The sequence below is a fragment of the Panthera leo genome, chromosome D4 (genome assembly GCF_018350215.1).
Source record: "Panthera leo isolate Ple1 chromosome D4, P.leo_Ple1_pat1.1, whole genome shotgun sequence".
In the NCBI taxonomy this organism is placed as follows: Eukaryota; Metazoa; Chordata; class Mammalia; order Carnivora; family Felidae; genus Panthera; species Panthera leo.
Genome location: NC_056691.1, coordinates 50544432 through 50558348, shown reverse-complemented (window position 1 = coordinate 50558348; position 13917 = coordinate 50544432). Strand labels below are relative to the sequence as shown.

At 41.9% G+C, this 13917-nt stretch overlaps 1 protein-coding gene across 3 annotated transcripts in view; it reads left to right on the top strand.

Moving 5' to 3' along the window:
* Nucleotides 1-13917, top strand: part of MOB3B (MOB kinase activator 3B) — a 197828-nt gene that overhangs the window by 45711 nt on the left and 138200 nt on the right. For all 3 annotated transcript variants that reach the window (XM_042912673.1, XM_042912672.1, XM_042912670.1), the window contains exon 4: nt 13287-13416. The gene's annotated coding sequence lies outside the window, so the exon portion shown is untranslated. The remainder of the gene's footprint in view (nt 1-13286; nt 13417-13917) is intronic.

The following is a 13917-nucleotide window of genomic DNA, read 5'->3' as shown; positions in this document are numbered from 1 at the left end:
TTCAAGTACACCTTCAGCCCCTTTCTCTCTCTTCTTCTTCTTCTGGAATTTCTGTGATATGGATATTGTTCCATTTGATTGCATCTCTTAGTTCTCTAATTCTCCCCTCATACTCCTGGATTTTTTTATCTCTCTTTTTCTCAGCTTCCTCTTTTTCCATAATTTATCTTCTAATTCACCTGTTCTCCCCTCTGCCTCTTCAATCCGTGCTATGGCTGCTTCATTTATAGCATTTTTTAATTCATCATGACTATTTTTAGTCCCTTGATCTCTGTAGCAATAGATTCTCTGCTGTCCTCTATGCTTTTTTCCAGCACAGTAAATAATTTTATGACTATTATTCTAAATTCTTGTTCCGTTATATTGCTTAAATCGATTTTGATCAATTTGTTAGCTGTTGCTACTTCTTAGAATTTCTTCTGAGGAGAATTCGTCCGTTTCATAATTTTGGCTAGTTTTCTGTCCCTTATGCATTTTAAAAGCTTGTTGTGTGCTCTGCACCTGCAAGCCCTGCTGTATTAAAGGAGGGTCATACACTGTCCAGGGCCTGGCCCTTCAGGAGGTGTTCTTTCAGAGGTTGGTGGGGGGGGGGGGCGGGGAATGGTGATCCCCCAGTCTCTTCTCCACAGAGCCAGACCTGGTGGACTCCGTTTGAGTCATCCTTACTGTGCTGCGGGCACAGACAGGCGGTCCTTCTCGCTCTGACAACTCCCCTGACTCTGCGCTTGGCTAGGATTCAAAGTCCCGCTCTCTGCGCTCTGGCACCGGGGAAGCGCCTCTTAGTGTGGTCCTTAGTGTAGTCCTCCTACTGCGGACTGAGCCGCCGCCCTTGTGGATGCAGGCAGACACAGGCAGGCTTTGTCTTCTCCCACAGCACTCCAGGGAGACGGCGGCCTTTTCCTCCTGCAGACTGCAGCCTCTGCCCAGCCGCTGTGCCCAGGGGTGGCAGACGCAGGCAGGTTTTATACTATCTCATAGCCCTCCAGAGAGGGAACCACTCTTTCCAATTGCGGACTGAGCCTCTGACCTACAACCGCACCCAGGGCTGGCTTCCCTCCTCCCCAGTGCATGAACAGGGAGCCGGCTTTGAAGAAAGCCCCATAGTTAGAGATCGGATCCCTCTCAGTCTAGGTCTGAGGTCTTTCTCCTGTCCAGATACGGTCCTACACTTCACTAGCCGCTCTTTTTCTTCCCGTTGTCTGTCCGTAGAAGGGGGTCCCTCCCCTCTGTGCCCACGCGGCCTTTTTTTTTTTTTTATCTCCCCCAGTTTTTTTCCTTTCAGGCTCTGGTGTTCAAAGTCCTTTGGCTTCTGCACTTCTTTGTTTGAGAGACACGGGAAGTGTGGATCCCCCTACTTCTCCACCATGTTGGCCCCTCTGCATTTTTTTTAACTTTTACTATATATATGACTGAATCCATAAACAACATCAAACATATTTTTAGGTATTTTTAAAACTTACATGACTGTTTTAGAGATACATCTGTGTTGATAGTGTTGAGAATCTAGTCTGCATGTTCCTTTATAGGTGGACGTGATTCGTTGTGTGCTAACAGCCTTAATGCCTTCCTGGTCAAAAAGGAAATAGATTCTTTTCTTATCAGGTGTGGCAGTTCCCTTTACAGGGGCCTATTCCCAGCTGGGAAATTTGTGTTAAAAAAAAAAAAATTTTTTTTAACGTTTATTTATTTTTGACACAGAGAGAGACAGAGCATGAACGGGGGAGGATCAGAGAGAGGGAGACACAGAATCCGAAACAGGCTCCAGGCTCTGAGCTGTCAGCACAGAGCCCGATGCAGGGCTCGAACTCATGGAGTGTGAGATCATGACCTGAGCCGAAGTCAGCCGCCCAACCTACTGAGCCACCCAGGCGCCCCATAATTTGTGTTTTTACTTACAGCTCTGGCACCCTGCAAACCACCTCCCAACCCCCACCCCACCCATGTATACAGTTTACATCTATCTGCTGATTAGGGAAATCCATGCCTCACCACCTCCAGTGTAAGCAGAATTCTATACCAGTAACATAGTCTTTCTCTCTTCCCATGGTCAGAGAAATGAGCTTAGTGTATTTGGGAAAGTTTCAAAGCAAAAATGGCTTGAGTTCAAGATGACAGAGTTAACCCCACCATGCTTGTTTTTGACTTAAGTCCATTCTACTGCTTTTAAGAGTGAGAGCCCAGGACTAGCAGCTGCTGGGTATAGGTCTAAGGGCTGACAGAAGCCTTTGCAGAGGCACCTGCCACTCTCAGAACTGCCTGGGATGGAGGGAATCCCCCACACAAAAGGCTTCTGTTGGATTTCTGTGCATAGCTGAGAAAGCTTAAATGACAAGGGAAGAAAACCACAAGTGAAAGAGAGGGACGGCCCAAGAGAAGCAAAAGGGAATACTGTTGACAGAGGCTGTGCTAGAGCAGAAAGATAACGTGTGAGTGTGAAACAGCAGAGAAAAGCTGAAAAATAAGCCCAGAATGGCTGGAAAGAAAACCTGGTGGTAACATCCAAATTTTCTGAAAGGAGGATGGGAACCAAAATTATCTAAAATCTCCACCAGACATTATCATTTGAAACAATCATGTCTCACCCTTGTAGTCTGTACAAGTTACCAATCCTTCCAGAATAAGTAGGAACAATTTTGAGCCCCTGCCATGGGATGGTTATAACCCTGTACTGGTCCGTTCAACCCTTTCAGCCCTTTCAGCCCTGCACAAGATAGGCCGGCACAGACAGCCTTGAAATGTGTGTCATATAAATCGCACTTCCCACTGTGAGCTGACCACAATCTCATGGGGTTCTGTGTGATTGAGTCAGGGCTACTCAGTAGGTTCATCGTGAACCCACTACAGATGTGACACCAATCTTGAATCTCTGTTTAAAAAATTAAGTCTGCGGTGTACCATGGTGTCTTCTGGGCTGAATGCTGAGATTAGATTTCTGGATCACCTAACTCTTGCTGCTACTACAGCAGCTGCCACACTCTAGAGCTAAACGAAGGAAGGTTTTGTCTTTATTCCACCTGATACTCTTCGTCTTCTGCCTCCCATCCCTACCACGATATGATAGGAAACCAACTTATTAAGGGAGGTTGGGAGAATCATTTGCAGACTTCCATTCCAAGGGGCAATGTAGAGCAAAGCATAGGCGGGCAAGTGTGAGGCTGAGAGCAGGCACATAATTTTCACTGGACCCAAGAGAAGCCGCTCTGCATAGGGACAGATTTATGGACTGACCTGACTTGGATATCTCTGTCCAGTTTGAGACAGCTTGGCTCAATAGGTCATTTCTCTCATGTGGAAGTAAGATTAGTAGATAGCAGGAAAAGCTAAAGCATGCATATAAGAGGCCATGAGCAAACCAATTTAAGACAAGGCAGAAACCACCATAGAAGGCAGATAAAAAGATACATAGCATCAGGGCAACAAAGATAAACATGGGGAACCTGTGGAAATGGTTGAGGCATTTTAATAGCAGACACAAGAGTGATGGTCACCAAACTCTTGCTCCTACGGGTCAAGTGATCAAGCAATCCCTGAGTAGCAGCTTAGAGTGGGAACGTAATTGATTGACCAGACCAATGAGCCCAAGTGCATCTATAGAGCATATTATTCATGGTACATTAGGCAGTATGAGCTTTATGTTCACATCAGTTCTCACCCTCCACCCCTGACCCGGGTCCCATGGGGTGATATGGACATGAGCCCAGGTGGGCCCTCTGCACACAAAGGTCTGTTTCACAGGTGAGCAACACTGAGCTTAGGAAACCCCCAGTTTTATGGAGAGACCTGCCCATCCTCCTTTCCAGAAACAGTGCCATTATATTTATTACTCTAGAATGTAAACACATCTTTGGGCTGGGGTCTTTACTGCTATAATCAGGAAACAAATGTGCTCTGTGATCTGGAGAGGGTTACCATCTCTTGTTTCCTAGGCTGTTTGCTATGGCAAACATCCCAGAAAAGATAGTCTGATATAAGACTCACAGAAACACCACGGAGAATTGTCTCCCAATAGTAAGGACTCTTAGCTGCTTTGGCTGTCACGTGAGTTCACACAAAGCCAAATCCTATTTTATCTCCTGTTTAAATCCGTATGAAAGTCATGTTTTCCTTATTCCTTTACATTCTTTTTTTTTAAGTTTGAGAGAGAGTGAGAGAGAGACAGAGAGAGAGAGAGAGAAAATCCCAGTGAGGCTCCATGCCAATGTGGGGCTCAAACTCATGAACCACAATATCATGACCTGAGCTGAAACCAGGAGTCTAACATGTAGCTGACTGAGCCACCCAGGTGCCCCTATTGCCTTTACATACTTAAAAGCACCACTCTCCCCTTACACTAGCCTAGGTGACTTCTGCCCCTTGCCTCTAGAAGAGCAGAACTAATATAAAGCTGGAAAAATAGGTTATAGTCAGAATGTGGAGCCTTGAATGCCAGGCAAAGTTATTACCAAATAAGAAACGCTAAGTCTTGGATGCCACAGGACCAGCATGAATTTTGCTTGATCCGGTTATGCTTCTGTTCATTTGGGACATGACTGCCCAAGATACTGTAAATTATTTCCATTCATTGCCTCCTTGATGCTTAGCGAGGCACTGAATCTGACACAGAGCCCTAGGCCTGCCATCTAAACTAGCCCTTGCCTGTTGTCTGCTCTTAGAATACCTGCTCTTATTTTTCTTAGCACATATACCATTTGTAACTCTATACTTTGTATGTGTGTATATGTGTGTGCTTAATGGCTTCTCTTCCACCAGACTCTAAGCTCCATTAAGGTAAGAATCATGTCTATTTTGTTCACTACGGCAAACCCAGCCTGCTATAGCAAGTGCTCAAGAAATACTGATTGGGCAAATTAAATGTAGTTTTTTGACCCTCTTATTGTAAATACGCTTGAACATCACCTTAGAAAGTTGGTACTTACATGGTTGGCAATAATTAGTAGTATAGAGTAATTCATATATAGAAGTATTTGCTATGACCCTTATTGTTAGTTATTTTTATCAATATTTAGATTGGATGCCAGTGAGACATTTTGTTGAAACCATCCACCTGGCGATGAGAAGTGCTAGTTTAAAGCTTAGATGAGCGGTCTATTTAAAAATAGTGGCAAGGCCAGTTTTCCAGGGTGGTTGATATGTTGTCAGAGTTAAAGGCTAGGAGTCAAGTTTCTATTAACTGAAGTATAATGGTCACTGCCACTGAGTGTCTCAGAGTCACAGGCTAGCTTATCCAGCGTGGGTACCTGGACCTGGCTGTGTGGATGTAATTTACTGGCTTGTACCCTGGTAAGCCTGATGCCTGGATATGAGCACCTACAGAATAGCCCAGGAATGAGTGGAATCCTGAGCTTTGTGTTTGTGTGTGTGTGTGTGTGTGTGTGTGTGTGTGTGTGTGTGTGAGAGAGAGAGAGAGAGAGAGAGAGAGAGAGAGAATAGGAGAGAGACAGATGAGAGATGAACAGGTGGAGTCAGAGGGGTCGATCTGTGCAACCTTCATATCCACAGGGCAGGTGCAGGTGCATAAGAGCAGGTCTGCAGGCGGGCAGACCTGAAATGCAGCAGAAGGGAATCATCCTGGGACCACTGCCTATGGAGATTTTATGGTGACCTTTTAATGCAGATGCATTAGAGTGACTTCGAAGTTGGAGGCTAACTTTGTAATAAAAAAGTAGGCTAAAGTAAGGCTAACTGCTTTTTCATTTAAAGTTGAAATAAGCTGAAAATAATAGACTTAGCTCTCTGCTTACTGCTTCCCACCCATCAGCTTTGTACAGGAGAAATGTGCACTTCCTATGGTTTCCTGTCCCACCCGGATTTGTTTTGTTTCTTTTGTTTTAATATCAGTCCGTTATAACTAAAAACACAGAGACTAACTTCTCACCCCCACCTGGTAGGCAGCAGACTTTCGAGGAAACCCTGGAAGACCTTTTAGGATCAAGGTCTTCTGGGCAGCATGTGACTAGCCTTTCTTCTTCTCTCGTAACAAATGTTCATCTTTGAAGGGAGCCCTTGTGATGGATTCTTATAACTTCTGTTTTCAGCCATCCTTAGCCTCAGACAATCTTGACAGGTTGTGCATTTTTTAGAAAAGTGTATGTTATGAAATGCAGGTAACATCTCTCACTTGGGGCATCCCTGCCCCTGAAAGACTTATGTAGAATTTGGTCTAAACCCCAGTTCCTGGTGCTGCAAGTTCAACATAGCCCCTCACCCCTGCTCTGGCTACCCTTTTGCTTCCCTGCCCCTCTCATCTCTATTCTGCCCCTCCTTTTGCTTCTTTGTCCTCCTCACCCCTGCTCTGCACACTCTTTTGCTTCTTTGTTCCCCTCATCCCTGCTCTGGTCCACCTTTTGTTTGTTTCTCTGCCCCTGCTCCTGAATGTGCAGCCTTCTCACTTGACTCAGAATCCAACCTGGACTCTAAGTGCTCTTTCAACATCCACAAGGAATCAACATTTTCCTGGATCTATAGTTTCAGTAATGATTTCTTGAGAGGAAGGGAGGGACCACCTCAGCCATGCCCTCTGCACCATATCACGTTCTACTGGCCCTCCCTGTCGCTCCAGCTGTACCCAGGTCCTGGTCTTTATGACTTTCTGAGGTTCCGGGTCCTCTTCTGCCCACACACATACCGAACATATCAACATACACCCACACGCCACATTAAATGTAATTTTTTTTGTGGCAAGAAATGAGAAGCATTTTTATAATTTGCTCTTGAAATTGACTATAAGTTACTCATTCAGTTTTGATTGGCTCTGATTTCTCTGGAGTTATTCAGTCATGTGTTGTTAAAAAGTGAGAAAAATTGACCTACCAATTGTTTTCAAATAGAATAAAATACCTTTGAATATTAGATTTAATAATGAAGGATATAAACATTATATGTATGTCAATTTTAAGTTGTTCTGTTTGCATTCTGGAGACAGTAATCTCTTTTAAGCCTTCACATCTTTATGTACACCCCATAAAGAGATAGATCATAGACACTGGGACCCTGTTTTGCAGTGGGTAAGACAGCTTTGGCAGGAGGCCTCTTCACATGGTAGACCCTCCAGGAAAAGAGTCCAGTCCCCATCATGGCTGCATCCCTTGCCTGGAACAGCCCCATCAGGCCAACCCACTTATCCCTCATGCCTTCTGGAATTATCATGAGTACAATTTTCTTTGTCTCATTACATATATTTTTGCAGATCCTACCTAAGTTTAAAAATAGCCATGTGGTGCATTCCTCATATAGGGGTTTTGTCTGGAACCTCAAGCAGTGTTTACAGAATGCTTCACTTAGGTTGGAATTGGTCTGAAGTGTGGAGGGGGAGTGCAGACATCCTGGCAGGGGCACCTGCCTGGGTAGAGATGTAAAGGCAGAGGCTCGGAGGACCCAGTCTGAATGGCCTTGTAGGCTGTGCTGAACACGTGGGACCTTACCTCCTAGGCCCTGGGGAAGAACTGGCATTCCAGGAACCGGCTCAAATAGTGGACTCAGAGTATTGTTGGTTCTTCTTTTCCTTTCTCAGCTTCCTCCTCTCCCTCCTCGCAGGCATCATTTAACATCACTTTTTTTATTAACAGCTAGATAAGCCCAGGTATCCAGGAAACCCCCAGAGGAGACTTGGTATAAGCAGAACCGATGGAACAAACATCCAGACGTTATTTTGAATTTTGAGTGACCACTGGGCTCCATGTACTTTATGTTTGGATTATTCCGTGTTTTTCCCATCCTTTAATGTTAGTTCTCTTCAGCCAAATGATAAGGTTGAACAGGGTGGAAATTATAGGGTGTGGATCCCGGTGGTGTTTTAGTATAAACCGTCACTTCCATTCTTGTTGCAAAGCTTTGCAAGGGTCATTCCTGTTTTCTTTTGTTTTGTGTTCCTGTCTTTGCACTTTGTTTACCATGCTTTTTGCTTCTTTGTTTTATTTTATCTTTTTTCCTTCCATCCACTGGTATGATAGCATTTTATTTTCCTCTTGTTTTTTAGTATTTGCTTTAAAAAAAATCAGTACCCTGAGTTTAAAAATCAGATATGCCACAAAACTGGATTTCCAGCTTTGTTTGAAAAGGTTGACCTGCATGACACTGGGTTTGTGTTCCCACGTGGCAATAAACTGTGAGAGCTGCCTTTTTTATACAAATTCACTCACCAGTTTACTGCAGGCTCCACTACACCCCATTGCCTCCCTGGCCCTGAGAAGACATTTCATTTGAGTTGTTGCTTTCTTATACCAGCTGTTTACTCATTTATGTGGCCTAACCTGCCCCAGGAGGTATTTGACCTTGTTACCATTTTTTACCTGGAGCCTTTGGTGGATTTACATTTGTTATCATTACTGATATATTTTAATTCATGTCTGCCAAAGTCTTTTGTGCTTTCTATTTGTCCTACAGTTTCTATGTTTCTTGTCTCCTTTCTTTTCTTCTTTTGGGTTTATTGGGTTTGTTCTCTCACTCCACTTTTTTTCCTGTACACTTCGAAAGTTATATTATCTTTTCATTCTTTCAGTGGTTAACCTAGCATGTATCTTTAAAAGTTTTTTTTTTAACATTTATTCATTTTCGAGAGACAGAGCATGAGCAGGGGTGGGGCAGAGAGAGACAGACCCAGAATCCGAAGCAGGCTCCAGGCTCTGAGCTGTCAGCACAGAGCCTGATGCGGGGCTCGAACTCACAAACTACAAGATCACGACCTGAGCCGAAGTTGGACGCTTAAAACTGAGCCACCCAGGCGCCCCTACCTAGCATGTATCTTTAACTTACCATATTCTAAAGTGCTTAATATCTTTATCTTCCTCTGAACAAAACCCTTCCCATTTATGCCATACCAACTCCTATGCTAAAAAGAAATCTATGTACTTTTTAAGCCCACAAGGCATCGTTTCTCTTATTGTTTACATAGTCAATGTTTGTATTGATTTATCTATATATTTACCATTTTGTGTCCTTTTAAGTCTTTCTTATATCATGAGATCTTATATCTTGCATCTTATATCTTCACAATTTCTTCTTTTATCTCCATTTATATGTATTACATCTATGACCAATTGTCTATTTCTTGGATTACATTCTTTAAATTTTCTTTAATGGGGATCTGCTAATGGCACATTCTTTCCAGGTTTATTTGTCTGTATAAGTCTTATTTGGGTATTATTTTTTTTTTCTTTTTCTCCACTTTACTACTTTGGAAGTTACACATTCCATTTTTTTCTCCCTCATCCCCATTGCCACTTCCCCTAAAATTATAGTATGCATGACTAGCTTTAAATTAAAAAAAAGTATTCAGAATCTCTATTCTCATACCAAACAACACAAGGACCTTAGAATATTTTAATGTACTTGTCCTTCCATATTATTGTACCTAATATTTTACTTCCGAGTTCTTTATAACTACCCCATAATTTTAAAAAGAAAACGTTTTAAACATTTGGTATTTACTTATTTACTATCATGTTTATTAGCTTCTTGGCTCATCATCATTTATCTTTTTTTCTCAGTTTACTTCATATTGAAATATATTATTATTTAATATTTTTTTCAGGGACCATCTGTGAATTGGACATTCTCTTATTTTTTGTATGAATATGTCTTTATTTCAGCCCCATATTTGAACTGTAATGCAGTTAGATATAGAGTATTAATTTGACAACTATTTTCTTTTACCACTTTGAATATGCTATTCCATTATCTTCTGGCCCCTATGGCCCTGATTAAAAGTCTACTGTTAATCTTATTGACATTATTTGGTTGGTAACCTATCTTTTTCTCTCTGGTTGCTTTTACAACTTTCTCTTTTACAACTTGGTTCAGTATTCTGCATTTTACCACAGTGGTGTCCAGGTGTGTGTGTGTGTGTGTGTGTGTGTGTGTGTGTGTGTGTGTTTCTTTTGAATCCTGCTTGAGACTTGTGATGTTTCAAATAAAGAGTATAGGCATTACTTTAATTCTGTTAAATTTTCAGCCATTATCATTTCAGTATTGCTTCTCTCACAGTTTCCTACTCCTTCCTCATAGAATGCCAATTAAATGCATATTTTATTTTCTCAATCTACTTTTCATGTCTTACAACCTCTCATATTTTTCTATCTCCTTTTTTCTCTCTCTGCTACATTATGATTAATTTTTTCAGACCCATTTTCCACGATACTAATTCTCTTTTCAGCTATATCTAATATTCAACTTAATGTTGCATTTTTAATGCTTAAAATTCTATTTTTTCTTAAAAATCTTGCCTTTCTTTCTTAATAGAGGGTTTTTTTGTGATAGTTTTTATTCCATCTTTTATTTAAAAAATAAATATAATTAGCTTATATATCCATCACATTATTCTATTACCACCAGCTCTTGGGGTGCTAATTCTTCTGCTTATTGTGAATGTGGCCTCTCCCTCTGGTTGTTTGTCTTGTTTGTTCAACAGGAATTGTTTAAGGGAGTCTTGTGAGTCCTGAGTTAGGAAAATATTTCTACAGAGCAATTTGAGTTTATTTCTACACAGACTTCTCTGGTCCTGGGAACATTTTTATGGTGATTTAGAAGCTCTGGATTCTTGCACAATATAAACAATGTAAATTTAGGCCACATACTTATGCATGCCACAGACTTGGTGTCTTGTTGTTTCATTAGATACATTTTTTTTTCACCCTGAGATTGGGGCAGAATACACACTTACTTGCCTCTTCCCTGAGCTACTGAGGATCAGTGGTAGTTTTTCTGGCCCTATTTTCATTTTTTTTATCCTACCTTTCACAGTCCCAGGTCCATGTCACCTGTCCTTACCTGGACATTAAAATACCAGCCCTGGCCCCAGCTATATTCAGATTCAACTTACCTCTGAGGGATCACAGTATTTACTGTCATGCCTACTACTTTGGCTTTGGAGTCTGTCCTCATTTCTGGCCTGTCTTTTAAACAAAAACAAAAACAGTTGTATTGTCTAGGTCTGTGAAGTACATTCTCAAGAGGTTCACATTGGGCTACATTTTTTGTATGTTTAGAACTGAATAAGGAGCTGGGTGAGTTCAGTATGACATTTTTTTTTTTATAAACTAATTTGTATACAAACTAATTATTGACTACCTATCATGTGCCTGGCTTTGTTATAGGTATGGGGGTATAATAAGAAACAAACAAAAAGTCTTTGTCCCTTTATAGTTTACATTCTCAAGGGAAAGACAAAACAAACAATAAAAAGGTACAGTAAAATCAGATAGAGTTATGAAGAAAACTAAGGCAGAATAATGGGGAAGAGAGAGAGGGAGACTGGGTTGGATCAAGTGTGCTTTACTTAGGATGGCAAAAGATGCCTCTCTGAGGAGATGACATTTGACCAGAGGCTTACATGAAGTGGTGAAGAGTCATGCTGATATCTGGGGTAGCATCCCGGGCCCCCACAAGAAGCATAACCAAGTCATGGATTAGCTTTTCAATAAACTTATTAAGGCAACCCCTGTGAACCAAACCAGTATTCAGTACAAAATGAAATGTGAGTCCCCTTCTTCATAAATAACATATTAAGAATTTCAAGTCAGCTACAGTGGAGCATCCAACAAAGTGCATGGCCCTTTTGAGTACTCTTCTCCAACTTCAAAAGAAAATGGGGAGGGAGCTGGTGGGAGCCTGGAAGAGAGCCCTCAGATTGTGACTCAGGTCGAACCCCAAGTGAAAGACAGAGGAGAGGAAGGAAGATGGAGTAGAAGCATTCTAGGGTGTTTGGCAAGGCTGTGGGAGAGTCCTTGAGCCAAAGACACCTGTCAGGTGAATTTTTCATCTCCCAGGAACAAGCTTGCCTTATAGTACCCTTGCCATGCTCAGTCACTGACTAGGAGTAGATTGTGGGAAGTGTGGCTTTGGCACAAAAGTAGAAATGGATTTCAGAGCACAGCAGCTGCGACTCTTGGCCAGTTATGCTCCTTATGTGAGGTGTATCCTCAGGGCAACCACACTGGGTGGAGAACTTTCCAGGAAGAGGGAACAGTGATTGCAAAGGGTCTTGTTATGGGTTGAATGATGTCTCTCCCAGATTCATATATAGAAGTCCTAAGCCCTAGTACCTCAGAACGTGACCTAATTTGGAAATAGGGCCATTTCAGTTATAATCAGTTAAGATGAGGTCGTACTGGAGTAGGATGGGCCCCTAATCCATTAAGACTGATGTCCTCTTAAAAAGGGGAAGTTTAGAGACAGACACACACACAGCAAGAACACCATGTGAAGATAAAGTCAGAGACTGAGGTGATGTGTCTGCAGGCCAAGGAACATCGAAGATTGCTAGCAAACTGCCAGAAGCAAGGAGAGAGGCATAGAATAGATCCTTCCATAGCTCCTTCAAAAGGAGCACAGCTATGCTAACACCTTGATTTTAGATTTCTAGCCTCCAAAACCATGAGACAATAAGTTTCTGTTATTTAAGCCATCCAGTCTGTGATACTTTGTTATGGCAGCCCTAGCAACCTAATGCAGCCCTGAAATGATAGTGAACTTGGTGTGTTATAGAAACATCAAGGCCAACGTGGATAGAGCAGGTAAGTGAGAGGAGGAATTATAGACGAAGGAAGAGTATCCAGAGACCAGATCTGTAAATTATGTCTTTGTGAACCAACATAGCAAATTTGGTTTTATAGTGACTGTAATGGGAAGACTTTACAGAGCTTAGAGACCGGAGTGAAGGGAAAGAGGAGAGTAGAACAGTCTCTCTTCTTTCTCTCACTCATTGTGTATATTTTGCCCTTTGCTTTTGTTTGTTTGCCTGGAGCAACTAGATAACTCCAGTTGCTAGTTTTGGAGATGGGAACAGTGGGTACAGAGCTTGCCTGGAATTTACAGGAATGGAAATTTGGATGTTTGACATGTTTAGAAGTTTCACACTGTTTTGCAACTTGCTTTTTAAGTTTTGTGGACTAATCTTTCCATCTCAATACAAAAATTTTGATCTCATTATATTTTGAGGGCTGCCTAATGTTTCTTATGTGGATATACCACTCTTGATTGAACTAGCTCCCCCTGAATGGACTTTTGGGTTGTTTTCCTTTTTTGTGTGCAATTGCAAAGACCAATGCTTAAAAGCCACATTATTTACTCTTACTGCATAACGAAATACCCCAAAATTTGGTGGCTCAAAAACAACAACATATATTGCCTTACAGTTTCTTTGGGTCAAGAATCAGGGCACAGCTTAGCTGGGTTCTCCAGTTCAGGATCTCTCACAAGGCTGTAACCAAAGGGTAAGCTGGGGCTGCAGTTATCTGAAGGGTGGAATGTGGAAGGATCTCCTTCTAAGCTTACTCAATGGTTGTTGGCAGGATTCAGTTCTCGGTGGACAGTTGGTCTGAGAGCCTTCATTCTGACTACTGACTGGAAGACACCTTCAGTTCCTTGTCATGTGGACTTCCTCAAAGAAGAGCTCACCACATGGCAGCTGGCTTCATCAAAGTGAGCAGGCAAGAGAGAGTGAAAGAATATGAAAGCAAGACAAATCAATCTTCTATAACCTAATCTCAGAAGTGCTCCCCATCTCTCTTGCCAAGTCTTATTCTCTAGAAGTAAATCACTAGGTCCAGCCCTTACTTAGACAGAGAGGATGATTCAAGAGGCATAGATATCAGGAGGCAGAAATCATTGGGGACCCTCCTAGCAATCTGCTTGTCACAATAGTCCACTATATGTGTCTTTTGATAGATTGTTAAGGTGGGTTTGCTAAGGGAAACGTTACACGTATTTTAAATTTTCAAGTGTAACATGAGATTTCTTTTTAAAAGCTTTGCTCAAGATTTCAAGGCGCATTTTGAAAGGACTGTTTGCTATTTCCTAAGAAGGAGAGACTGTAGATCCTCAAAGAGGCTTTGGCAGATTTTGTCATGAGCATCTCTTCCCTTGCTGTCTTCTTTTTCTTGCCCCTCCAAAATTTCCCAGAACAGGAAATAACTGTGGGTC